The sequence below is a fragment of the Zootoca vivipara genome, chromosome 6 (genome assembly GCF_965207765.1).
Source record: "Zootoca vivipara chromosome 6, rZooViv2.hap1.1, whole genome shotgun sequence".
In the NCBI taxonomy this organism is placed as follows: domain Eukaryota; kingdom Metazoa; phylum Chordata; class Lepidosauria; order Squamata; family Lacertidae; genus Zootoca; species Zootoca vivipara.
The window spans coordinates 92,046,652-92,074,125 of NC_142589.1; the positions used below are offsets into that span (position 1 = coordinate 92,046,652).

A 27,474-nucleotide genomic window follows, 5' to 3' on the forward strand; every position below is an offset into this window, starting at 1 on the left:
GGGTCCATATGCTATTCTCCGTGTTCCCTTCGGCGGCAACAAGGAAAGAGGCCCTTGAGGAGGGCGGCAGAAAGTCCCTCCCCAATTGTCACCTGCTCTGACTGGCAGCAGCTCTCCCAGAATCGTGGGGTCTTTCCTGTCAACTGCTCTGCAGTCCCCTTTAAAAATAAAAATGAAAATCTGGAGATGCCACGGCGTAGAAGGTAGAATGGAGGTAGAATTCGGCATTGTTGGATGGCCGGGGGAGGGGGGGAAATATGAGCATTTTTTTAAAATGCTCAAGTTTCTAGCCCTCAGGCAGCTGGGACAACATACCTGTGGCGTGGAATCTCACAAAAGAGGAGGCCCGTTCTTTATTCTCTTTTCTTATGTTGAAAACGGCGTTCCCGGTTCCCAGGAGCAGAGCCACCCTTTGAATAGATTATGCAAAACCACCGTATAAAGGCAATCGTTCTGCATAATTCAAGCAGGATGAAGAAGCGGAGAGAGAAATCTCTCTCTGTACAGACAGGGGTTCGAGAAAGGTGAACTCAGACTTACGGTAGATTCCCCCGCTCGCAAAGGCGGCCAGAAGGTGGTGCCTTTTATAGAATCACAGAGCTGTCAAGCTGGAAGGGACCCCCAGGGATCATCCAGTCCAACTTCCTTTCCAATGCAGGAACCTCAACTGAAGCACCCAAGACAGGTAAAGGCAAGCATCTCTTCTTCTTTTATACCCCAACCTTCCTCCACAAGGTGTGTCATACATGGTCCTGCCCCTGCTTGCCTCCTCGCAACAACCCTGCGAGGTAGGCCAGGGCGTACAGCAGGGTTGGGGAGCCTTTTCTCAAGCTGAGGGTGGCATTCCCCACCGGGGGGGGGGGGGACCACATACCAGTGGCTGGCAGGGCCAGAGGGGCAAGTAGTGCAATGAAGGCACTACTCACTTTGGTACGGTAGGCTTGTTTCTAAACACACAAACTTCTCTATCCTTCATCCAAGCCCACAAAGAGTTCAAAAACACGTTCCAGACAGGCCAAAACACTAAATGAGTCCCCACTGGCTTCCTAGATTCCTTCTGCTGGGGGGGGGGCAGCTCTATAAATGCAGGAACCAGGCTTATTGCTCCATTGTAAAAAGGTAACAGTAAAGGGTAAGGGACTCCTGAACGGTTAAGTCCAGTCAAAGGCGACAATGGGGTTGCGGAGCTCATCTCGCTTTCAGGCCAAGGGAGCCAGCGTTTGTCTGCAGAAAGCTTTCCAGGTCGTGTGGCCAGCAGTACTAAACTGCTTCTGGCGCAACAGGACACCGTGATGGAAACCAGAGCGCACGGAAACGGTGTTTACCTTCCCGCCACAGTGGTACCTATTTATCTACTAGCACTGGTGTGCTTTTGAACGGCTTGGTTGGCAGGAGCTGGGACAGAGCAACGGGAGCTCACTCCGTCACGGGGATTCGAACCGCCAACCTTCCAATCGGCAAGCCCAAGAGGCTCAGTGGTTTAGAGCACAGTGCCACCCACGTCCATTGAGGCCAATACTGTGAAAACGGCCAGCAGGGATTCTCTTCTCTTGAGGACCGGGAGTTTTTCCCAGCCCTGCCTGGAGAGGCCAAGGATTGAAGCTGGGGCCTTCTGCACACATAGCAGATGTTCTGCCACAGAACCGTGCCGATCCAATGGAGCTTCCGTGTTCCATGGCAGCGTACCTGAAAAGGGCAGGTGCAAAAGGCGAACGAGGTAGGCCTGTTACTTTTTGTATTTGTGAATTTCTCAGCAGCTTGAGATGGTCAGAAAAGTGAAACGAGTCAGATTCTTGGTCCCGTCCTTGCAATTCTTTATTTCTACACCTGCAACGGAGTCTTTTTTTTTTTTTAGCCACTACTTCTACTTTTTAATACGGGTTCGCTCCTCCTTCCCCTCCCCCCTCCTTTTCCCAACTTTGCAAGAGCTTTTGATAGGAAATCTGCAGCCGGCGATTCCCGTAAGAGCAGCTTCAGCCGGGCTTCCTTTACTTACGTTTTACGAAGGGTAACTTATTATGAAGAGTATAAAATCAATAGCGCAGAGGAGGGGAGAGAGAGAGAGAGAGGAAAAAGAGACCTCCCTGTGTTATCTGCTTTGCCACCCGCTCCTGGAACACTTAAGATTTTCAATTTAGGGTGAACCTTCCTTCAACGGAGAAAACTTGCTCCGGTTGAGAAAGAGAAAGTTTGCCTGGTTATACTGAAGGCGAGCGGAGCAGAGAAATTCCAGAACAGCAGCCAGGGATGTGCGGGCGGGAAATAAAAATTCCATTTCAAGTTTCTAGCCCTCAAGCTGGAAAGGGAACCGAGAAAGTATATTATCAGCAAAACCCAGGGGGAAATGTCAGAATCTTATGGTAGACCAAGTTTCTGAAGCTGAGGCCATTGGGATTTTGCTTTGACCTGCACAGCTTAAGCAAGCCAAGCAAATCCGTGCAATTTATTCTACCTTTGCTAAAGACAACAGGAGACATTAGCTAGCTTGCTCCTGTGTGCAGCATGTCAACATTCCTAGAATCATAGAGTTGGAAGAGACCACAAGGGCCATCCAGTCCAACCCCCTGTCGAGCAGGAAACACCATCAAAGCATTCTTGACATATGCCTGTCAAGCCTCTGCTTGCAGGCCTCCAAAGAAGGAGACTCCACCACACTCCTTGGTAGCAAATTCCACTGCCCACTGCCGGGGCAGAAGGGAAAGAGAATAAAAAGAAAAGAACCCATTGTCTTAATCCCCTAGGCCTGGTCACTTGGAGAATAGAATAGAATAGAATAGATACTTTATTGCCATTGTACATAGTACAACGAAATTGCATGCCATCCCATAAAAAACAATATAAAAACACAATTACAGCCACACACACACACACACACACCCATCACAACTCCCGGGATCATACGGTATTATTTAGTTACAGCATTTAAGATAGCTCTCGGATGGAAACTGTTTTTTAATCTATTCGTTCTTGATTTAATTGTTCTGTATCTCTTGCCCAAAGGCAACGGTGCAAAAAGACTATATCCAGGATGAGATGAATCCTGTAAAATATTACTTGCTTTTTTAAGGCAACGGGAGTTGTATAGTTCTTCCAGAGATGGGAGAGGATGACCGATAATCTTTTGGGCTGTGGTTATGACCTTCTGGAGCACTTTCCTGTCCATGACTGTGTAGCTGGAAAACCAAGCACAGATACACTATGCAAGAATGCTCTCTATGGAGCCTCGGTAGATAGAAGGACACCAGCAGTCTCTCACTCAGCTTGTTCTTTTTTAAAAGTCTGAGGAAATATATTCTCTGCTGGGCCTTCTTCACCAGAGCAGTGGTATTCGCCCTCCAGGTCATACTGTGCTCGATAGTAACACCCAGGAACTTAAAATACAGCCACCCTCTCCACCTGGTCTCTGCCAGTATACAGGGGCTGAATGCCCGCCTTTTTCTTCCTGTAGTCCACCGCCAGTTCCTTGGTCTTGGCAATATTAAGGACCAGATTATTATCTCCACACCAACCATAGAGCCACTCCACCTCGTCCCGATAGGCGGACTCATCCCCCCCCCCCCCCGCAGAAATGAGCCCCACCACAGTGGTGTTAGAAAAGGTCTCGCTCGCCACAGGAGCTTCCAGGAGTCCACAGGATGGGGTACAGGGGAGTTGAAGAAGCACAGAACCATCACTTCCTTCTGCGCTCCAAATGCATTTTGAATAATTCTCTCCCCCACGAATTTGCCCAATTCTCTTTTAAAGCCATTCAGGTTGACAGTCGCCGCTGCCTCCTGCAGGAGGGAGTTCCACAGTTTAACTCTGCACTCTGTGAAAAGGGACATTTATCTGTCCTGATAAATCGATGCCCTTTATAATTTTACAAACGTCTTCCTTGCCCTCCCGCAAAACTACAAAGCCCCAAACGCTGCAACCTCGGTTGCCCTTTTCGCAACCTTTTCCGACTCTACAATATCCCTTTTGAGGAGAGGTGACCAGAACGGCCTGCAACATTCCAAACACAGTTGCGCACCACAAGCTTGTATAAGGGCATTAATGACATCAGCGCTTTTACTTTCAGTTCCTTTCCTAACGATCTCTAGCGTGGAATTTGCCTTTTTTTTTTTTTTTTGCAGCTGCCACACACTGGGCGGAAACCTTCATCAATCCAAGGCTCCTGGGTCAGCCACCACTAGCAGAGACACACACAGAGACACACACAAACACACACAAACGAAACCAACATCACAGCTAAAAAAGCCAATGCAATTCTGGGCTGCATCAATAGGAGTCTAGATCAAGGGAAGTAATAGTACCACTGTATTCTGCTCTGGTCAGACCTCACCTGGAGTACTGTGTCCAGTTCTGGGCACCACAGTTCAAGAAGGATACTGACAAGGTGGAACGTGTCCAGAAAAGGGCAACCAAAATGATCAAAGGCCTGGAAACGATGCCTTATGAGGAATGGCTTAGGGAACTGGGTATGTTTAGCCTGGAGAAGAGAAGGTTAAGGGGTGATATGATAGCCATGTTCAAATATATAAAAGGATGTCATATAGAGGAGGGAGAAACGTTGTTTTCTGCTGCTGCTCCAGAGAAGCGGACACGGAGCAATGGATTCAAACTACAAGAAAGAAGATTCCACCTCAACATTAGGAAGAACTTCCTGACAGTAAGAGCTGTTCGACAGTGGAATTTGCTGCCAAGAAGTGTGGTGGAATCTCCTTCTTTGGAGGTCTTTAAGCAGAGGCTTGACGGCCATATGTTAAGAATGCTTTGATGGTGTTTCCTGCTTGGCAGGGGGTTGGACTGGATGGCCCTTGTGGTTTCTTCCAACTCTATGATTCTATGATTCTATCACTCTGAACCGTGTAGGCCAGTGTCTTTCAACCGTTGTGCCGTGGCACCCTGGAGTGCCTAGAATGAAGGTCAAGGGTGCGGAGGGCAACACTGGCCTCCATCCCTCTTTCCTTCCCTCCCTCCACTGCTGCCCTCTCGTGTCTCTGCCTCCCAAAGGCTTGCATGGCTGTTTGTTGCAGCAGCCCTGGCTGCAAGCTCCGCAGGCGAATGGTGCGTCTGGGGCTGGCCAGGGGGTGCTGGGTGCCAGGGGCTGAAGTGGCCTCGGAGTAAGAAAGCAAGGGGGCGAGGGAGCCCAGCCAGCCCGCCAGTCCTTGCTGTTAGGAATGGGCAGACAAGTGGGAGGCCAGGCAGGCACCACGCTGGCATTTCTTGTGCTTGCTGTGTGTGAGGCCTGCCTGGGAACTGAGTGCTGCCCAGAGGACTCCCAAGGAGAGGGGAGAGGAGGCTGAGGGAACACTCCACAAGGGATTGTGTTTGGAAAAGGGTGAGGGGCTCCCAGCTCTGCAGAGAAGGGGGGGGACATAACTGGACTCCTGAGGCGCACAGGGGTGCCGCAGAAAAAGAATGTATTTGGTCAAGGGAGCCGTGGACTCAAAAAGGTTGAAAACCTCTGGCCATTTTGCTCATCTTGGAGAGCTCTCTGCAATCTCTTTTTGCTTTAACCACCCTGAACGATCGCAGGGACGCTTCCTGGACACCTGAAATGTTTCTCCAGCCGTGCGAACGGCGAGACTCTTGCTGAGCCAGCGTTCCCTAACCAGCACACCGAAATATGATCCCTCCGGGGCAATATCCGATTGCCCAGTGCGCATTTATAGGGGTGCCCAGCAGCTTTCAAAGAGGCAGCGTTTAATTATCCGAGCTGATAAGCTCTCAGCCGGCTCTGATAGATGGGACCACGGGCAGAGCAACAGTAAAAAAAAAAAAAAAACATGCTGCAAACCGAAGGGTCAGGGTGAGGAGTAGTGATTTATACGTTCTGAAAATGCACGTGGTACAACTGTTCCCCCAAGGGCCGTGCCGTTTCAGAGAACGCGGTTGGCGGGAAACAGAAGTTTTAGTGCTTCGCCGGCAGTACGCGGCACAGGCAGGGACCCCCAAAGGTCATCCAGTCCCACCCCTTCCAATGCAGGAACCTCAACTAAAGCATCCAAGACAGGTGGGCTCATCTCTTTATATCTTCTTCTTTTATACCCCAACCTTCCTCCACAAGGGGTGTCACACACAGTCCTGCCCCTGCTTGCCTCCTCGCAACAACCCTGTGAGGTAGGCCAGGGCGTACAGAAGGGTTGGGGGGGGGGCTTTTTCTCAGGCTGAGGGCTGCATTCCCCACCGGGGGGGCACATACCAGTGGCTGGCAGGGCCAGAGGGGCAAGTAGTGCAATGAAGGCACTACTCACTTTTGTATAGAAGGCTAGTTTCTAAACACACAACCCTCTCCATCCAAGCCAACAAAGAGGGTCATGTAGTCTAACACCCCACCCCCACCATGTAGGAATCCCAAGTGAACTATTCTAGCTTCCATCTGGGAGAGGCTTGTTAGGCCCACTGAGGGGACATGGGAAGAAGGGGGGACTGCTACGTAGAAGGGGCCGTGGCTCAGTGACAGAGCACTGCTTCGTACACAGAAAGCCCCGGGTTCAAAACCCCTGGCATCTCCAGTTCTGACTTGATATAAGGCATCTTCCTGTGTACCTATTTAAAGCAGTGCTTTATTCCAAGTAATGAGGACTAAGGTCTTGCTTTGTTTTTAGGGAAAGGAGCGTTGCTCAGTGGCGGAACATCTGCTTGGCATGCAGAAGGCCCCAGGGTTCAATCCGCAGTAGCTCAATCCCAGGTAAGGCTGTGAAACACACCCCGCCCCCACAAACCTGGAAGCTGCTGCTGCCAGTTGGTGCAGACAATATCGAGCTAGATGGGCCATTGATCTGACCCGGGAGAAGGCAGCTTCCTGTCTCCACTGAGATAAGTCTTGCAGACCCAAATCGTTTTACTTCTGGTGCAACCTTAAGTCTCAGGGCGGTTGCATCAACTAAAAATACACTTTTAAGAAAGGGGAGGGGAACAATCAATAAACCATGAAACAGACTCAATAAAAGCATAATATGTTGCAGCTAAGAATTGCATCTGCAGGGAGGGGAAACTAAGAATTCATAGGTCAGGATATAAGGATAAACGATAAGAAGAACTTTCAGGTGGCAAAGGCTGCTCGGCGGCGGAACGGATGCCCTCAAAGGATTGCAAGCAGAGGCTGCGTGGCCGTCTGTCCTTTTGCTGGGATCCCTGCCTTGCAGGGGGTAGGACTGGATGACCCTCGGGGACCCCCTTCCAATGCTACGATCCCGTGATTCTATGAGGAGGGTGCCCCCTTTTCCAAATCCCGCACAAAGGGCAGAGGAGCAACCTCAGCTGGCAATGTGGCTTTTACCCGTCACCCACCGGTGCCCAAGCCTACAAGCACTGCCAACGATGTCCTCATCTGCTACGAGCTCATACCAGTCGCTCGTTTTTCTGAGAAATCAGCTTCAGAAAAAGGTCTCTGGGCCTCCATCTCTCTGGCTCGGTTGGCAGAGGAACCTAGGAGAATCGCCTGCCCCCAACCCAATAATCTTCAATATACACGTGTTCCCGGAGATGACTTTCTAGCTAGGGTGGCTTTGATTTAAATTAAATCGATTTAAATAACTAGTCAGTAAGACTTGATTTAAATCACTTTTTTTTTTACAGAAAGACTCATTCTTGCTGGTAGAATCTTAATATTTACAACCAGATGAAGGTTTCATTTTGGGAATAATAAATTTTCAGAGTAGATTTTGCAGTTATATAAAAAAATTACTGATTTGGTTATACTATTAGAAATACATAGGCAGATAATTATGAAATCATTGTGAGGTTTAATAAGTTAACTGTTTATATTTGGGCAACCTTTCTGCTTTATTGGAAGGAGAAAAATAATCATTTCCTTAATAACAATTTATTTAACTAAAACAGTAACATTATAGAATATGTATTCATGTTTGTTAACTTATATGGTTAAACGGTGTGGGGTTTTTTTTTAAAAAAAACTGAGTTTGTTGTTGTTTTGTTGTTGTTGTTGTTGTTGTTTAGTCGTTTAGTCATGTCCGACTCTTTGTGACCCCATGGACCAGAGCACGCCAGGCACTCTTGTCTTCCACTGCCTCCCGCAGTTTGGTCAGACTCATGTTGGTGGCTTCGAGAACACTGTCCAACCATCTCATCCTCTGTCGTCCCCTTCTCCTTGTGCCCTCCATCTTTCCCAACATCAGGGTCATTTCCAGGGAGTCTTCTCTTCTCATGAGGTGGTCAAAGTATTAGCGCCTCAGCTTCAGGATCTGTCCTTCCAGTGAGCACTCAGGGCTGATTTCCTTCAGAATGGAGAGGTTTGATCTTCTTGCAGTCCATGGGACTCTCAAGAATCTCCTCCAGCACCATAATTCAAAAGCATCAATTATTTGGTGATCAGCCTTCTTTATTGTCCAGCTCTCACTTCCATACATCACTACTGGGAAAACCATAGCTTTAACTATACGGACCTTTGTAGGCAAGGTGATGTCTCTGCTTTTTAAGATGCTGTCTAGGTTTGTCATTGCTTTTCTCCCAAGAAGCAGGCGTCTTTTAATTTTGTGACTGCTATCATCATCTGCAGTGATCATGTAGCCCAATAAGGTAAAATCTCTCACTGCCTCCATTTCTTCCCCTTCTACACTATTTGCCAGGAGGTGATGGGACCAGTGGCCATGATCTTAGTTTTTTTGATGTTGAGCTTCAAACCATATTTTGCGCTTTCCTCTTTCAGCCTAATTAAAAGGTTCTTTAATTCCTCCTCACTTTCTGCCATCAAGGTTGTGTCATCAGCATATCTGAGGTTGTTGATATTTTTTCCAGCAATCTTAATTCCGGTTTGGGATTCATCCAGCCCAGCCTTTCACATTATGAATTCTGCATATAAGTTAAATAAGCAGGGAGACAATATACAGCCTTGTCGTACTCCTTTCCCAATTTTGAACCAATCAGTTGTTCCCTATCCAGTTCTAACTGTAGCTTCTTGTCCCACATAGAGATTTCTCAGGAGACAGATGAGGTGATCAGGCACTCCCATTTCTTTAAGAACTTGCCATAGTTTGCTGTGGTTGACACAGTCAAAGGCTTTTGCATAGTCAATGAAGCAGAAGTATAATTCCTCTGCGTATTCTTGCCACCTCTTCTTGATGTCTTCTGCTTCTGTTAGGTCCTTACCACTCTTATGGTAATCTTTGTACGAAATGTTCCTTTCATATCTCCAATTTTCTTGAACAGATCTCTGGTTTTCCCTATTCTATTGTTTTCCAAGCTTCAAAATTTCCAGAAATTTTACATCTCTAGTTTAGATGCTGCCCTTCTGGTGATATCCATGCATAGTCGTCTCTTGTGTTGTTGGAAAAGAGTATTTATGATGACCAGCTTGTTCTCTTGACAGAACTCTATTAGCCTTTGCCCTGCTTCGTTTCGAACTCCAAGGCCAAACTTGCCAGTTGTTCCTTTTATCTCTTAATTCCCTACTTTATCATTCCAATCCCCTATAATGAGAAGAACATCCTTCTTTGGTGTCAGTTCTAGAAGGTGTTGTAAATCTTCATAGAATAGGTCAATTTCAGTTTCCTTATTTCCTGATGAATAGCCTTTGGACTATGATGTAACTTAAACAGAAAACAATCTTTAGAAAGCTTTTTCCTCCAAAAGCATTTTGTTTTTAAAATCCAATTTAAATTTTAAAAAATCCAATTTAAATTTTAGAAAATTTGATTTTTTAATATATTTTTTAATCATTGATTTTTATCCAGCCTGTTTCTAGCATAACTCAGCAAGGTGTTGTGGCTCCACAGTGCTTCCGACTCTGCTCTGACCACTTCTGAGGGACAGTGGATCGGCCCCCTGCTGAAAAAGTTTGCTGACCCCTGATCTAATGATCTAATGAGACCACTGATCCATAAAATGAAAAGCAAGAAACAATGTACATACTGCAGTCACACAATCAATACATCAGTAGCTGAACTGGGTTCCACACAGTCACAAAAACAAAACAAAAAAGAGCTGCAAAAACCAAAACGCAAAATAAATAGCAAAAACGCAAAATAAATAGCAAAAACAGACAGACCTCAGTGTAACACTCAAAACGGAGCACGTTTGGCTTCCGAAAAACGTTTGCAAACCAGAACACTTACTTCCGGGTTTGCAGTGTTTGGGTTCCAAGTTGTTTGAGTACCAAGATGTTTGAGAATCAAGGTACCACTGTATCCTTCTTAAACTGTGGCACCCAGAACTGGATGCAGGACTCCAGGCAGAGCCGGCCCTACGTGCAGGCTGGGTGGCACAGGGCACCATGGCGCCGGCCCGCCAGGAGGGCGCCGCGAGCTGCGCCCACCCGCTGGCCGACCAGTCCGCCGCGCAGCAGCGCCTGTTGCACCCGCGCGGCGCCCACCCACCCACCGCACTGGGAAACGGGGCGGGAGGGCGCCAGAGGGATCCAGCGCACCACGGCTCCGGGGGCAATTAAGACGGCGCTGACTCCAGGTGGGAAAGGGGGTGTCTGACCAAGGCAGAATAAAGTGGTACTATTGCTTCCCCTGATCTGGACGCTAGGACCAGTTGTATAGTTTTTAAGCCAACCAGCCAGGAGATCAGCAGCAAGATTTCCACTCAAAATTTGACTGCAGAGGAAAAACCACAGAGGATGCCTCTCGAACCTCCAAAAATGCTAGAAGATGACAAACAAGAAGTCAAGCAGGCAAGCAACATTCAAACACGACAAGCCTTTGGCTTCCTCAAGGCAACTTCTCCATTTGCAGAGGAGCGAAATGGGAATGAAGGAGCACTCTTTTTTTACCAGTAGCCGAAAAGGGCAAGGCTTGCTGGCTTGCCGCAGCTCAATTCCGGGCTGACTGCTCAAGGGTGAGCTTTTTGCTCTTTCATGAGTTTCTACCAGAGGTCCCACAAAGATGCAAAATGGCACTTGCAAACTTCACAGCCCAGCTTGGATGACACAGAGCCTCCGGGAAGATTTCCACTGGCTGATAACTACGGCCCGCAGTCAGATCTTATCTGGGATGTTGTAGCCACACATCTCTGACTGGCTGTGACTACCGATTCCATGTCAGGACAGAAAACCCGCAGAATGCGTTGCTGGGCGATGAGATCTGACTTCCTGGAAATCCCAGCTCTCTTTAAAAATAGTCCCTAGCTGAATGGCTCCTGATCAAGAATACTGCGCCAGCTGATTTCCTGCATCAGGCAGCACAGCTGGACTCGGCGAGCTTTGATGTCATTTTGGGGAAACCAACAAGCAGGATCCGGGCACGAGAGCGACTCTCTCCTCTCCTGCGGTTTCCGGCAACTGGGAACCAGAACCACTCTTGAGGGCAGAGACACAGCACAGTCAGAGTGGCAAGTAGCCCTCGATAGCCCTCTTCTCCTCCATGAATTTGCCCAATCTTCTTTTAAAGCCATCCAAGTTGGCAGCCACCATTGCCTCCTGTGGGAGGGAGTTCCGCAGTTTAACTCTCTCTAGGGCCTCAGGCAGAGAGAAATCTGTCCCCTTTCCATGCTTAGCTTGAGATGGAATCAGAGGGCCCTTGGCTTTCGAAGCAGGCACTGGTGGCCAAGCACCGCCATGGTGCTGAACCGCCCCGAGGCCGGCTTCGCCCATCTTGCGGAGCCCGGGGAACCCGCGGCGCTTCCCACAGACGCAGGTGCGCCGGAAGCGGAGAGGAAAACACTCCTTCTTAACATGCGAGCAGCACTAAGCCAAAAGAGCTGCCCTCTCGCCCAGCTGCTCCGAATGAAAAACCACTTCCTCAACTGTGTAAACCCACTCCTTGCTACTCCCTTCCCACCAGCTGATAAGCAAAAATAAAGGAGGAAGAAAGTGTTTCGAAAGGAGAGAGAATGTGCTGGATCAGACCAGAGGCCCGGGGGGGGGGTCATCTGCCCTCTCCTCCTCCCTGAATTTGCCTAAACCTCTTTTAAAGACATCCAAGCTGGCAGCCGCCAACTGCCTCTTGCAGCAATGAGTTCCAGAGTTTAACTCTGTGCTGCATGAAGGCGCCCTTTTGTCCTGGATTTCCAAACATCGATAGTTGCCTGTGAGTGCCAGCATCAGGAGAGGGATAAAAACCTTTGCACTACCCGTGCATCCTTTTGTAAGTGTCTATCATGTTGCCTCTTACTTGCGTTAGCCCCAAAATATTGTAACCTTAGCAGGGTCGCTCCAACCCCTTGATCGTTTTGCTTTCCCAGACCTTTTCCAACTCTACAACATCCTTTTCGAGCTGAGGCCCACCTCGGGTCCCCAGAAGCTGTCTGGACTCCGACTCCCATCATTCCTAAACACCGAGGGGACCATGCTGGGGCTGATGGGGGTTGTAGTCCAAAAGCAGGGAAGGTCTGCTCTGCGAAATTCAAGAGCACAAAGTTAACACACACCCGGTCTTCCCTGTTACTGATGCCCAGGAACTGACATTCAGACATAGGCTGCCCCTGAACAGAAGCTCCAGCCACTCAGTGTTATTAGACAGAGGAAGCTGCAAGACCGATGATCACAGAATCATAGTTAGAAGGTACCCCCGGGGTCATCTAGTCCAACCCCCTGCAATGCAGGAATCTCAGCTAAAGCATCCATGGCAGATGGCTGTCCAACCTCTGCTAAAAAGCCTCCAAGGAAGGGGAGACCATTCCACTGCCTAAGAACTCTTACTGCCAGAAAGTTTTTCTGAAGGTTTAGCCGGAATCTCCTTACTTGTAACTTGAAGCCATTGGTTCAGAGTCCTACCCTCCAGAGCAGGAGAAAACAAGCTGGCTCCTCTTCCATGCGGCAGCCCTTGAGATATTTGAAGGTGGCTGTCATATCTCTTCTCAGTCTCCTCTTTTCCAGGCTAAATATACCCAACTCCTTCAAACGTTCCACATCAGGCTCTGTTTCCAGGCCCTTGATCATCTTGGTCGCCCTCCTCTGCACACATTCCAGCTTGTCAATCTCCTTAAATTGTGGCGCCCAGAACTGGACACAGGATTCCAGGTGTGGTCTGACCAAGGCAGAAGAGAGTGGCACTATTCCCTTCCTCAATCTGGACACTAGACTTCTTTGAGGCAAAAGCATGAACTTTTTTTGCTGCTGCATTACCCTGTTGACTCACGTTAAGTTTGTGGTCCATCCTTTTCACATGCACTGCTAGTAAGCCAGAAGCCCCCCCCCCCATCCTATATTTGTGCATCTGGTTCTTCCTGCCTAAATGCAGCACCTTACATTTGTCCCTATTGAAATTCATGTTGTTAGCTTGCTCCCAGTTCTCCAATCTGTTAAGGTCATTTGGAATTCTGATTCTGTCTTCTGCAGAATTAGCTTCCCCTCCCAGTTTCGTGTCACCTGCAGATTTGATGAGCATCCCCTCAGATTCTGTCCACTGCTGTAAACTATGGCTCAGGGACCAAAGGCAGCTTCTCCAACTGGCCTGTAGAACTCTTTCCAAGGGGGTATCTGAAATGTGGTCCTTGACCTCTAACAATACTCCTTGCTTGTTTAAAGGTAAAGATCCCCTGGATAGTTAAGTACAGTCAAAGGGGACTATGGGGTTGCAGCGCTCATCTCGCTTTCAGGCTGAGGGAGCCGGTGTTTGTCCACAGACAGCTTTCTGGGCCCATGTGGCCAGCATGACGAAACCGCTTCTGGTGCAACGGGACATCGTGACGGAAACCAGAGCACATGGAAACACCGTTTACCTTCCTGCCACAGCGGTAACTCTTTATCTACTTGCACTGGCATACTTTCAAACTGCTAGGTTGGCAGGAGCTGGGAGGCAGTTAAACCGGATGTTTAACTGAGAATCGATCACAGTCAGTCCATCCTTTGAAAAACAAGACCCTTGTTTTACTTGATGCAACTAGACATTCCATTTTGGTGACCGCAACCCTGTTTTAAGGAGCCATTTGGCACCTAGCTCGTATACCTGAGTTTCTAAAACCGCCAATGGCACCAGAGGAGACCGAACTGCCCGGAGACCACCACGAATCAGCCTGCTCCTTTCGCTTGAGAGCCAGTGTGGTGTAGTGGTTAAGAGCAGTAGACTCGTAATCTGGGGAACCGGGTTCGCTTCTCCACTCCTCCACATGCAGCTGCTGGGTGGCCTTGGGCTAGTCACACTTCTCTGAAGTCTCTCAACCCTACCCACCTCACAGGGTGTCTGTTGTGGGGGAGGAAGGGAAAGGAGATTGTTAGCCGCTTTGAGACTCCTTCGGGTAGTGATAAAGCGGGATATCAAATCCAAACTCTTCTTCTTCTTCTTCTCTCTCGCTATTTGAGAAAACTCATCTAAGGTAGCGACAATCACAAACATGCCCTGGCAGCCAACCCCGTCTGTTAATTGCTGGTTATTTTAAAAGCACACTTCCTCCTGCCTGCCCTGATCTCGCTGCCAATCAACCACATCAAGAGGTGCCTGCAACTTTCCAGGATTATGCCATGGCGGGAGGAGAATTCATTTCCAGTGAGTCAGTCCCTGCCGGACCACACCCCATCTGGTGTTTCCCATTGAGCACCCGATCACCTTTGCTTATCTAGTCCTTTCTCTCCGTTTCGGTTGCGCAAACACAAAGCAGAACGCCCAGAGCAAAAGCTGCTTCCCTGCGCCCTACAAATGCCCTACATCAGTTAGCAGTCGATGCAAGGTTCACACCTAGAGGATTCCTACCAGGGTGGATTTGATTTAAATCAAACTGATTTAAATTACGATTTAAATCACTACAGTAAGACCTGATTTAATTTTTATTTTTTTAAACAGAACGACTCATTCTTGCTGGTATATAATCTTAATATTTACAGCCAGGCCAGATGAAGGTTTCATTTTTGGAAAAATAATTTTTCAGAGTAGTTTTTACAGTTATATCAAAAATTACTGATTTGGTTATATACTATTAAAAACACATAGACAGATAATTATGAAACTATTATGAGGTTTAATAAGTTAACTGTTTATATTTGGACAACATTTCTGCTGTGCTTTATTGGAAGGAGAAAAATAATCATTTCCTTAATAACAATTTAAACAATTTATTTAACTAAAACAATAACATTATAGCATATGTATCCATGTTTTGTTAACTGATGTGGTTAAGCAATTAAAAAACCAAACATTAAGGCTAAGTTTTGGCACACATGGAGAAACTTTTTTGAAATCCTTATTTCCTGATGAATAGCCTTTTGAGTTTAATGTAACTTAAATAGAAAACTATCTTTAGAAATATTTTTCTCCAAAAAGCATTTTATTTTAAAAATCAGATTTAAATTTTTAAATATCTGATTTAAATAAAAAAAATCCAATTTAAAATTTTAAAAATCCGATTTTTTTATTTAAAAACAACAACATTGATTTTTATCCACCCTGATTCCTACGTAACAAGCAGACCAAGTCCACAGGCATCGCTTCCTTGTCAGGATTCCCATCTGCAGGGAAGAGCACCCAAGCCCAAGACTCCATGCCTTTTAGCTGCAGCGTGAATCCAAGATGCCTCCCTGCACTTTTAAACATCAATACACCGGGTGCTAAAAGTCACAGGGGGGTGAGCTTCATCCAAAGACAGGGCACTTAAGTTTTATCACTTAAGTTCTCACGCCAAGCTCCACACAAAACTCATTTCCCATGCACCAGACCGGAGAGGCATAAGACAGACACTTTGGGTTTCTTCGGCCCACAATGGAATCGCTACAGAAGGCGGTGGGTTTGCGAGGGTCAATGCCCAGGACGTCAACACTTTCTGTGCAAGCAAATTTATTTCACACAGTTCACACGCTGCTTGATGGCTTTTTAAAAAAACAACAACCAGAAAACCTCAAAGTGGTTTGCAAAAAAGACAATGAAAAGATAGAATCAACGACAAGCCAAGATTATAAAACGCCATCGACGTTCTGCATGTCTGGGGTTTAGCAAGTGCCCAAAACAGGAATGGCACTTGTCGATAGGCAGGGAGTTCCAGAGTGAAGATGCTTCCCCCAAGACGGAAGGCTGGATGCCTCAACACGGGTTCAAATTATCAGAGAGGAGGACCAACACCAGACCAGTGCACTGTTAGAAATCAGCCAGGCGCCAGGCATGTTTTGTGACTGGCGGGTCCAATTGTGACCACATGGGAGATTTCTGGATTCCAGGTTGGTGAATGGGGGAAGCCAAACATCCCTGATCTGAAGTATTTTCCTTGATGCTTGGATTGGATTTATTGCAATTTGTTCTTTGAAACATATAGAAAGGAAATAAACAGCAACAAACTTAATTGCACACACACACACAAAAAGCCAACCCGGTGCCTAGACATTCTGTTGTGTTGTGTGACCTTAACACAGGTTTAAGGTGTCATTTGGCAATTGCATTATATATCTGAGTTTCTAACACTGGAACGCTGGTACCTTCATTTACCTTCATTGTGATTATGGGGTGGGGGAGAAATCATGCAATATCTGAAATCCAAAAAAAGGACTATCAGGACCATGCTCCCTCAGGTTTGGCGTTCTTTTTGTCTAATCTTCTTTTAAAGCCATCCTGGTTGGTGGTCATCAGCTGCCTCCCGCAGGAGAGCGTTCCAGAATTTAATTCCGTGCTGCATGAAGAAGACTTCTTTTTATATCCCATCTTGAATCACCCAACACTCAGCTTCACTGGATGGCGGCGAGCTCTGCCCTACATGACTCTGCAGACTTTTGTCACGCCACCCCTTCCTCGACTTTTCCATCGTTCGAGCTCCGGTTGCAAATACTGTCGCTGCAGCAACCGGAGCAGGATGAAGCCAGAGAATGAGAATCACAGAACCATAGAATTGTGGAGTTGGAAGGGAACCCCGAGGTTCGTCTGGTCGAACATCCTGCAATGCAGGAATCTCAACTAAAGTATCCACGACAGAGTCAGGTGGGCAGCGTGCAATTAATACAGGGAGGTCATGTCATTGCTGCTAGCACAGCTGTTTGACTTCACCCCCGGAGGTGTGCACCATTGTCTCTTGAGACTGACAGATGCCAACAGGATGTAACACATATATAAATGCAGGTCCCTAGCCTGAAACCATGGAGAGTCGCATCCCGTCAGTACAGATGTTTCTGAGCTGGATGTACCATGAGATTAAGAACATGAGATTCTTAATCCCAGGGCCCTGGGTTCGAGCTCCATGTTGAGCAAAAGATTCCTGCATTGCAGGGGGTTGGAGTGGATGACCCCTGGGGCCCCTCCCAGCGCCACAATTCTATGATTCTCCTTTGGGAGATAGGACAGTCTCCTACATTCCTATTTATTTCATTCAAAGCCACAAGGACTGGAGTCTGGCTTCGTTCTATAGCTCTGTGGCAGGCCACCTGCTTTGAATGCAGAAAGTCCAGGGTTCAATTTCCCGGGAGGGCTGGGGGGGGGGGAACCTGCTGCATAAAGCCCTGGCGAGCCGCTGCCAGTCAGGGCAGGCAATACTGAACTAAATGGACCAAACGGCTCTGGCTTGACAGCAAGTGGCATCCTATGTTCCCATCGGAAAAGGTTCCCAGGTGAGTCCCCCACATTCTGAAAGCTGGCGATGAACACCCAGAACCTGCCACCAGGTAGTCCTAAACCATGCCAGGATCTGAAAGAAAACTGCATACCGTCTGTTTCCTAGGTTGCTCCGGCCGTTTCACGAAAGCCGCGCCGAGCCCAAACATCCCCGCAGCCGCCCAGATCCGCGAGCCCCGACGGCGCAAGGGATCCCTTCCCGCGTGCCGCTCCTCCTGGAACCTGATTTTCTGTTGGGACAGGCAGCTCAGAGCTTCTCCCAAGCGTATCGGGGCCTCCTTGCCAAAGTCAACATTCAACACACCTGACCCGCCTTCAAAGTAGTCCCCCTCCGCACACCTCCCGAGCCTCAATTATTCCTTTGCAACAAAACCTTCCGGGGGAGATGTCAGCAGCTAGGCACTCGGCTCCCTGTGCCATGAAGAAAAGAAACCTAAAGTAAACTCAGTTCCCGTGTCGTGCAGAGAAGGCCTCCCTCCGGCAAGAGAAAAAAGGCATGCCTCGTTTGCTGAAAAATCCAGGGTTTCTCCGTGCCCTGCCCTAGGGCTGAACAGAGCCAGATTTGCTGGTTTTGCTGACAGTGACGTAAAACCCTCGCAGGGAGAAGAGTCAGATAAGAGGTGATGACTTGATTTTCTAAAGACGACGCACGATGGGTTCAAGCCTGACGAGAAGCCACAGGGACCCCAGCGCCTAATCCTGGCTACGTGGAGGCTGACTGCAAGTTCCTTCATGTCGAAGCAAGGGCGCAGGCTCAGAAACACCCACCAGCATTTATGATAGCCCCAGAGGTCCCAAGTTCCAATCCCACTCTGCTCACTGGGCAATCCTTGGTCAACTTCCTACGCTCGGCCTAACCTACCTCGCAGGGTTGTTTGGAGGATATTATTAAGATTTATTTACTACCCTTCATCACAAGACCTCTGAGTGGTTCGAAACACAAGCAAATGGTCAAAACGAAAAACAACAACAAACCCCCTCCCACAAACACATTTAAAAGGATGTAGTATATGTAGTAGTAGGATGTAGTAGTATAGTCTTAGAGAACCAAAAAAATGCAAAATACAGTCGTACCTCGGAAGTCGAACGGAATCCATTCCGGAAGTCCGCTCGACTTCCAAAACGTTAGGAAACCAAAGCACGGCTTCTGATTGGCTGCAGGAACATCCTGCAGCCAATCGGAAGCTGCGGAAGCCCCGCCGGACATTCAGGTTCCAAAGAACGTTCGCAAACCGGAACACTCACTTCTGGGAGGTTTGCAGCATTTGGGAGCGAAAACCTTCGAGAACTAAGTTGTTCAAAAACCAAGGTATGACTGTAGTAACACTTAAGAACAATTTAAAACACCCCCACCCCAAATAAACAATACCCACTCCACCCCCGTTATAACACCATCCCCATTAAGACTATAATGTGGGCTGGCTTCCACCTCCAAAGGGACAGCCCCCTTTGGTGTCTCCCCCGTGCATGGATTGTAAACGGAGAACCATGCACCTCACAGAACCTGACCTCACAGAATGATAGAATTGCAGAGCTGGAAAGGGGTATCAAGGGTCATCAAGGAGCAATGGATTCAAACTACAAGAAAGAAGATTCCACCTAAACATCAGGAAGAACTTCCTGACAGTAAGAGCTGTTTGGCAGTGGAATTTGCTGCCAAGGAGTGTGGTGGAGTCTCCTTCTTTGGAGGTCTTTAAGCAGAGGCTTGATGGCCATATGTCAGGAATGCTTTGAAGGTGTTTCCTGCTTGGCAGGGGGTTGGACTGGATGGCCCTTGTGGTCTCTTCCAACTCTATGATTCTATGATTCTATTCTAGTCCAACCCCCTAAAATAGAGGAAGAACAATATATACAAGGCAACTCAGAAGGAAAGAAAACGTTCCAGGAAAGAGGCTCGGTGAACAAGAAGAGGCAAAAGTACATCTTCAGACTAAACATAATTAGCTTAAGGGACTCACTGCCACAATTTACTTAATACCCAATATCCAAATTAATATCCAAATTAATTTAGTTTGTTCATTTATTCATAGGTTATTACAATAATCCTGCCAACGTTATAACCTGTTTACAATTCATCTGTAGCTTTCTATATTCCTGTGCCTCCTAATGCTGTCCGCACGGCTTGGCTGTAAGGGAGCAGAGCAAGCTTAAGCCTTCCAGGCTGGAAGGCAAAACCGGGGCAGCGTCACAGAATCAAAGCATTGGAAGGGACCCCTGCAACACAGGAATGTCAGTGGGCCCCCGTTTCAAAATCTGGGCCACGCAGATGCCAAAGCATGTCGCAACAGCCCGAGAAGAGGTCAGGAGTTTGTGGCACGCCTGGTGTCCCTGGCACAGCAAACCAGTGTTTGAAAGAGCTGACCTGCCACACCCGAGCCAGCTGCCTTCAGGGCACCAGGCTGCTAACTGGGCTTGGCCACACCCTTGGCCCTGAGGGGGTGTTGTGGGCTCCTTTTAAGGAAGGCGCTCCAGGAAATGAAACAGCTGGGCTTACTACAGGGGTGCTAATTCATTGGAGATTTCCAACCAATTAATCACCGCACCTTTCAAAAAAGGGGGAAGAAACAAAAAAGGATCTCAAATGAGGAGCCATGGGGCAGGGGAGAAATGACAGGAAAAACTATGTACAGCAGGGAGCAAACCCTCCTGGAAAATCTAACTCTTATCGAGGTGGAGGCAAGAGGTGCAGTTGAGTGGGAGAGCATGAGCTTTGCTCGAAGGTGGTCCCAGGTTCGCATCCCCAGCATCTCCAGGGAGGGCCGGGGAAAGGCTCCTGAGCTGAAATCCTGGAAAGCCACAGCTGATCAGTGCAGAGGACACCGAGCTAAGTCAGCTTCAGGCAGCCCTGTCTTCTACATGCAGTGCAGGTGCTCTGCTGGAGAGCTACAGCCTTCTCTTGGAGAAGGAAGTAGACGAGGGGAAGGAATGGCTGCAAGAAAGAAGAGCCGTGTGTTTCTTTAAGGAAGGAGAAGTGGTGTCTTCGCGACAGGCGGAAGGGGGACTCCCCTGCTCGGAGTCAGCAGGCCAGCCCCATGTGCAGAAGTCTTTGAGGGCAACACAAACTCCTTCCCCTGTCCAGCCGGCTTCCAAAAACTCGGGGCCAGGCCAAGTACGGGCCAACAGTGAGACCCATTTCTGTGGGGCCAAGAAAGCTGGCCGTCATTAAGGAGAACCTGCCCCAGTGAGAACTCTGCTCAGCAGAGGAGTGGGGGGGGGGAGAGACTTGTTCAGATCTCTAACCAGTTCAGGCCTCAAGACCCGAAAGGCAAAAGTGCTGCCCCCTCCAACCCTTTGGCCTGAGGATTGAAAGCTTAACAAGGATTTTTTTATTTAAAAAAGGAACGGCTTGTATTTTGAGAGGTCTCTGTCCCAGCATACGGAAAAGGGACATTTGGGCATTTGCTCCACCCTCATAAAGAACACACCCCTGCTGAGAAACCACTCAATGGGGGGGGGCAGGAGGAACCAAGCACCAAGACTGCTTCCTTCAGGACAGAGATAACCAGGACAGGGTCAGTACGGCCTATGAGGTCTGCTTACAGGAACACTGTAAGAGGATGAGTCACATGGAAGAGAAGAGAGAAGTCTATCTTCTCCTGCAAATCCCCAGGCTACTTCTTGCGATCTGGGAACAAGAGGAAGCGATAAGTCTCTGGGAAGCCAAGGGAATCTGCCCCCTCCTTGTTCACAGCATGGACAAGGGAGGTCAGGATGCAGAGGGTGACAGAACCATTAGAGAAGAGGGTGCTCTGTCCTTCTGCAGGAGACCCCCTATAAAGGAGTCTGGGGAGGGGAAAAATGAGGCGCAGGCAGGAAGGGCTCAGAGAAAAGATGTGCGTAAGGTCTCTCTGTCCAGCCGCTGACCAATAAGTCTAAGGAGGGGTTGGAGGATGAGTAGGGAGAAAGAAATGGGGTGGAGGGGAGGAAGTAAGTTCAGATTCCTGCATTCCAGGGGGGTTGAATTAGATGACCCCTGGGGTCCCTTCCAACTCTACAATTCTAGGATTCTTTGAAGGAAGCCTGTTGCCCCCTCCCATTCCAATTACTGGAGGGGTTGTTGACTAGTTAAGACTAGTTAAGCTTTTGCTTCCCGACCCCTCTGTAGAAGCAGAGTTCTTTGCTTTTTTAAAATACATATATATGATGTAACAATGCGCACCGACGGTATTCAGTTTCCAAAGAAGCAGCTTTATCCCCCAAGTCCTCCACAGAGGTCCCTCGATCACCAAATAGTCGTTGTTCCTTCCTCCCCCCCCCCAATTTGTGGAGAAGCAAGAGGAAACGGAGTGAACCTCAAGGGGAAGCAGGAAGGAACACACACACAAATGAAACACATGGGGGCACTGGGTTAGTGAACAGAAACAAGTGAAAATTTGTGGAGAGTCAGAATAAAACTTCTCCTGCTTGACCCTCCCGCCACCACAACACCATCTACTGGCCAGAACCATGGAAGCGGTATCATTTCACTGTAAACCGTCCCAGCTTCCTCCACAGGGAGCTTCTGGGAGCTCTAGTTCACGACCATTAGGAGACCCTCTCCCCCACAAAACTACAAAGGTTTAACAATCCACCCCTCTTCTCGGGGACCTTTGGAAAAAGTAGAACCGCGGGGGGGGGGAGTGGGTCTAACAACTCTCAGCACCCTTATCAAACTACTGTTCCCGACTCTCTTGGGGGAGGAAGCAGGGAAGCAGTGGCTGTTTAAAGTGGGATGGATTGTTTTATAAGAGGCAGGTAAAAGGTAAAGGACCCCTGGACAATTAAGTTACAGTGGAAAGGGGGGGGGTGTCTCTCTCACACACACCCTCCTTTGTAGGATGAAAGCCTTAGGAGAAAGCAGAAAGCCTTAGGAGGAAGGCCCCCACCAACCCAAAACCAATCCACCTTTAAGAGCGGGAGGAGAGGGAGTCTCCTTGGGCTTCCCTATATCCCCACCCACCCCCCAAAAAAACACAACCCCCAAATTGCTCCCTCCTTGGAACTTCTTGGAATAACCTTCCCCCCACAAAATAAGACGAGTTTTTTGGGGGGGAAGGGAAACGAAGAGGGGGGCTACCTTCCAGCTGCCAATCAACCGCCTCCCCATGGGCACTCAAAGAGGACCAGAGTTTGGGGAAAGGGGGGCCAAGTAGGGGAAGACAGACACCCCCTACCCGATAAAAGTTGGGAGTTGAGGAGGCTGAACTAGGGGGGTATAGTGACGTCAAGGAAGGGGAGGGGCTTGGGAGGGAGGGAAAGGGGAGCAGATAGAAGGGGAGCAGGGAGCGGGAAGGTGGGGGGCTGGGTTGAGGGGCGTTGTTGACGTCACTGGAGGGGAGGGGCCGAGGGGGAGGGGAGGGGGTCGCTCTCACCTTGACTTCGCCCTCCTCCTCCCGACTAACACGCGTGAAGTCCGGCGGGCGAGGAGGGAGGGACGGAGGCGAGGAGCGAGGCCAGGCGGCAGCCGCCGCTTCAGCCCGAGCTCAGGGTTCCCGGCTCCCCTCGGCTTGCTGGCTCGGGCTCTCGCCGACTTCCGGGTTCGCCATCTTGGAGGAGGCGGGCGCGGACTTCCGTTCCGGAAAAGGGAGCGGGAGGGATGGGGCGAAGGGAGCGGCCGTCGAGCTGTGACGACACTTCCGGCTTCGTGTCAACAACTCCTCCCTCCCTTTTCAGGACATGCTGTTGCGTCTCCTGCTTAGGAGGAGGCGGGAGGGGCTGTGGTTTTTTGTTTTGTTTTTTGTTTTTAAATAAATAAATATGAAATGATAAAATCGCGCAGGGATATTTTTACAATACGCTTTCAATATATATTGTATTATATCATTTATCTACATTATTACCTTTTATAATATACTAGTGGTTTTCAGCCCGTTTAATAACGGGCGCTAGAATCCTGGGGTTCGGAGAAGCGCTTGAGCAGCGCTTCTCCGAACCCTGGGACCTCTCCTTGCTGTCGGTGGCAGGGGGACAGGAACAGAGGAGGAGAAAGCGCTGCTTTCTCCTCCTCCGTTCCTCTCCCGCAGCCGCCGACAGCAAGGAGACATCCCAGGGTTCGGAGAAGCGCTTGCGTCGGCAGCAAGGGGAGAGGAACGGAGGAGGAGAAAGCAGCGCTTTCTCCTCCTCTGTTCCTGTCCCCCTGCCACCACCGACAGCAAGGAGCCGCCGACAGCAAGGAGACCTCCCAGGGTTCGGAGAAGCGCTTGCGCAGAGCTTCTCCGAACCCTGGGACCTGTCATTGCTGTCGGCGGCAGGGGGACAGCTGCTTTCTCCTCCTCCGTTCCTCTCCCGCAGCCGCCGACAGCAAGACCTCCTCCCAGGGTTCGGAGAAGCGCTTGCGCAGAGCTTCTCCGAACCCTGGGACCTGTCATTGCTGTCGGCGGCAGGGGGACAGGAACGGAGGAGGAGAAAGCGCTGCTTTCTCCTCCTCCGTTCCTCTCCCGCAGCCGCCGACAGCAAGACCTCCTCCCAGGGTTCGGAGAAGCACGTGCGCAGCGCTTCTCCGAACCCTGGGACCCGTCCTTGCTGTCGGCGGCAGGGGGACAGGAACGGAGGAGCGCTTTCTCCTTCCTTCCTCTCCCCCAGCCGCCGACAGGAAGGACGCGCGCACTCTCCCCCCCCCGCCTCCTCCAACCGCCGCTCCTCACGGGCCAGGGAGGGTTGTGAGGAGGCCTTCGCCGGCCTCCACCCTCGCTTCCCTGACGTGCCCTGCAGTGAGGCGTTGTCCGGCGGGAGCGGCGGTTGGAGGAGGCAGAGGGGGGGGGAGAGTGCGCGCGGGCAGTCTCTGCTGTCCAATCCCTGTGTATCTGGGGTACATGCGCAGTACCTCAGGGACACACGGGACAACTGGACGCAGGGACATCTTGGACATTATTATATAGGATAGGATACAAAATTCATCTACATTTGTATGTTATGTATATCTGTGTTATCTCTTTTGTAGATTCGTGTGCTATAATAATAGTAGTAATATTAATATTTTATGTATACCCTGCCCATCTGCCTGGGTTTCCCTAGCCACTCTCCAGCAAAATATTAAAATACAATAATTCATCAAATATTAAAAGCTTCCCTAAACAGGGCTGCCTTCAGATGTCTTCTAAAAGTCAGATACTGTACAGTAGTTTTTTATTTCTTTGACATCTGGTGACATAATATGTTCTACATTATTATATACAGTCTTCCTCAAACTCAGCCCTCCAGATGTTTTTGAGACTACAATTCCCATCATCCCTGACCACTGGTCCTGCTAGCTTAGGGATCATGGGAGTTGTAGGCCAAAAACCCATCTGGAGGGCCGAGTTTGAGGAAGCCTGATTATATGATAACACTCAAGTACTGTATTGTATACTGTTCTCGAAGCTACGAACATTAGTTTGACCAAACTGCGGGAGGCAGTGGAAGACAGTAGTGCCTAGCGTGCTATAGTCCTTGGGGTCACGAAGAGTCGGACACGACTAAACAACAAACAACTGTATACTGTACATGGAAAAGCCCGCAGGCTGAACTCCAACTCCCATCAGCCCCGGCCAGAAGGCCCGTTTGCGAGGCCTTATGGTAACTGAAGTTAAGGATGGCCGCCATTTTTCCTCCCGCCCCGACGACCCCCTGTGGACTACGCACGACTTCCGGTATCCGACGGGGACGCGCAAAAATTAGGCAGCGATCCACCACGTACCATCTCTATAGTTGGAGAGGCCCCTTTGGCAATAGACTTGGGGGCGGGGCTTCAGATGGGAGGTGCTTAGGCGGTGTCACAGAATTGCAAAAGAGATCCCAAAGATCACCTAATAACAGGAATCTAATACTGTACAGTAATCCAATAGCAGGAATCTTTTTTTTTTATCCAACGTGGGACTCGAACCCACGACCCTGCGATTCAGGGTCTCACGCCAGGGTCTCACGAATAACCGACTGTTGTGGAGAGTGACGTAGAGAATAGGGAGCTCCCGACCCGGGATGTGGCGGCTGTCGAATGGAATCCGGACGTGTTTCATCATTCTTACCCTTATCTAGCTAGCTAAGCTGAATGGGGCAGAGTCGAGGGGAGTGGGCGGGGCCACAGAGCTCGTAATGAAGCTTAAGGAACACGTGCAGAGATTTTTTATTAATTGTTTTGATCTAGACAGCAACAGCAGTCAGTAATGATAATACACTTTGTAATTTTAAATTGCCTTAACCTGTTTTTAATTTAATTGTGTTTTAATATTAAAGTTGTGTTTTGATTATCGCAGCTTGCCTGTTCTTTAAAATGTATAGAAAGGAAGAAAAACTACAACAGCAGCAACAACAACAACATCAACATCCAATTTTTCCCAGGCTTGCCACATAGTTAAACAAACCTTAGTTCATTGATCATTTCATTCTGATTAATTCATTCCAACTGATTAATTGACATTATTATTATTATTATTATTATTATTATTATTCATATAACAACTGCAGTAGGCATGTTGTTGCCATAAGTTTAAAACCATATGTTTAAAATTGTTGCCATTGGCTGTTTAATCTTTTTGAATTTTAACGTTGTCTTGTGCTTGTCTTTCACCCAGGTTTAATTGGACATTTAAATTTTTATGCTTGTAGTTTTCCTTAGGACAGAATGGTTAATTTGTCAGTTAATGGACCTGTCTGTGTGGTTTTGTGAAATTTTGTAACCATTGTTGTTTTTCTCTATTTATTTTTATTACTTCCCAAGTCTGGGATTAAAAACATCCACTGAAGCGTGGGCCATAAGTATTGAATAGAAATAAATAAAATTAACCTGTTGATGGATTATTTATTTGCTATTTTATTATTATTTATAATCTGCTATTTATCTATTTCATTATACAATAGGTTGTTAAAGTGTTGTGCATACTGAAAGAGATATTAAAAAACAATGAGTCTGCATAAATTAAGCATGCCCGGGTCCTTCTGCCTGAATCCTTCTGCATTCCAGGCTGGTGTCCTGCCACTGAACTATGATCCTCCAGAGACCTCTCAGTAGATCCCCATCTACTTCCCATCTTAGGGGGTCTTAAACCATCCCCAATCTGATCTCTGCCCTTACCTGGGAAGCCGGGCTTCTCTGACTTGCTCCTTCCGCACTGAGGATCCAGAAGGATTCGTTCACTCTCCACACAAAGTCAGACTTCTTCACCAGAATATCTAGTTTCACTTTCTCCTTTGTCAGCCCTGAAGCTGCAGAAGGAAGTGGCAGAAGCGTTCACCCTACAAAAGGAAACAATAGTCTTTTTTATTATCGTTGACATTATTTTATTTTGTTTATTTGAATATTTAGAATCCCCTCTTTTGTAAATGTTGGGCAAAAGATTTCTTCATTACAGGGAGTTGAACGAGATGACCCTCGTGGTCCCATTCCAACTCTCCAATTCTGTGATTCTATAATGCATGGGACTTTTGTCTGTGTGGTTCTCTGAGGCTGTCGCTCTCAGTTGAGAGTGTGGGCCAGAACCCTACTGGCACACTTCTCCTTACATATGCTCCAACATTTTTCCAATGAAAATAGAGACGTCCTGTTCCATAATAATTATTATTATTCCAACATAATAAATCATTAAACTTTTTTTTTTACTTCCCTATACTGGGCTACCTTCAGATGTCTTCTAAAGGTTGTATAGTTACTTATCTCCTTGGCTCGGGGGAAGGGGGGGGTCACATAACTCCAGACCCTCCAACATTTCTCTGATGAAAATAGGGACATCCTAAGGAAAAGCGGGACATTCTGGGATAAAATCAGAAACTGGGACGGCTTCTGTAAATCCAGAATTTGTCACAGGAAAAGAGGGACACTTGGAGGGTCCGTCCTTACATCTCCGCAAGTAATGGGGACTAGAAACTTGCTCCTCTGGTTTTAATGGAAGCTGAACATTAAAGGGCAAGGGGTTTGGAATATTCATAAGCAAGGGAGGGGGAATACTCTGGAATACTCATAAGCAATGTACAAGTCAGTCTGTTTCACAGTTCACTGTTTGATTAGACTGGACCTAAGGTCGTGGAATGAGGGATTGGCATACGGGAAGCCACTTCCCAGATTGTTTTGTTTTCTTCCCCTTCTCCCTACGCCTTTGGAAATTCCCCGCAT

The 27,474-nt window shown here is 48.3% G+C and overlaps 1 protein-coding gene across 5 annotated transcripts in view; it reads right to left on the reverse strand.

The window, feature by feature from the left end:
* Window positions 1–26,600, reverse strand: part of SBNO2 (strawberry notch homolog 2) — a 100,886-nt gene extending 74,286 nt beyond the window's left edge. Inside the window, exons 1-2 of one of the 5 annotated variants that reach the window (XM_088673041.1) lie at window positions 22,763–22,897; window positions 3,059–3,173 (exon numbers count right to left, since the gene is read on the reverse strand). The gene's annotated coding sequence lies outside the window, so the exon portion shown is untranslated. Of the gene's footprint in view, window positions 1–3,058; window positions 3,174–17,503; window positions 17,525–22,762; window positions 22,942–26,439 lie in introns of those variants that run through there. The other 4 variants (XM_060275329.2, XM_060275328.2, XM_060275331.2 and 1 more) reach the window with 4 other exon arrangements.
* Between the last annotated feature and the right edge of the window lie 874 nt (window positions 26,601–27,474).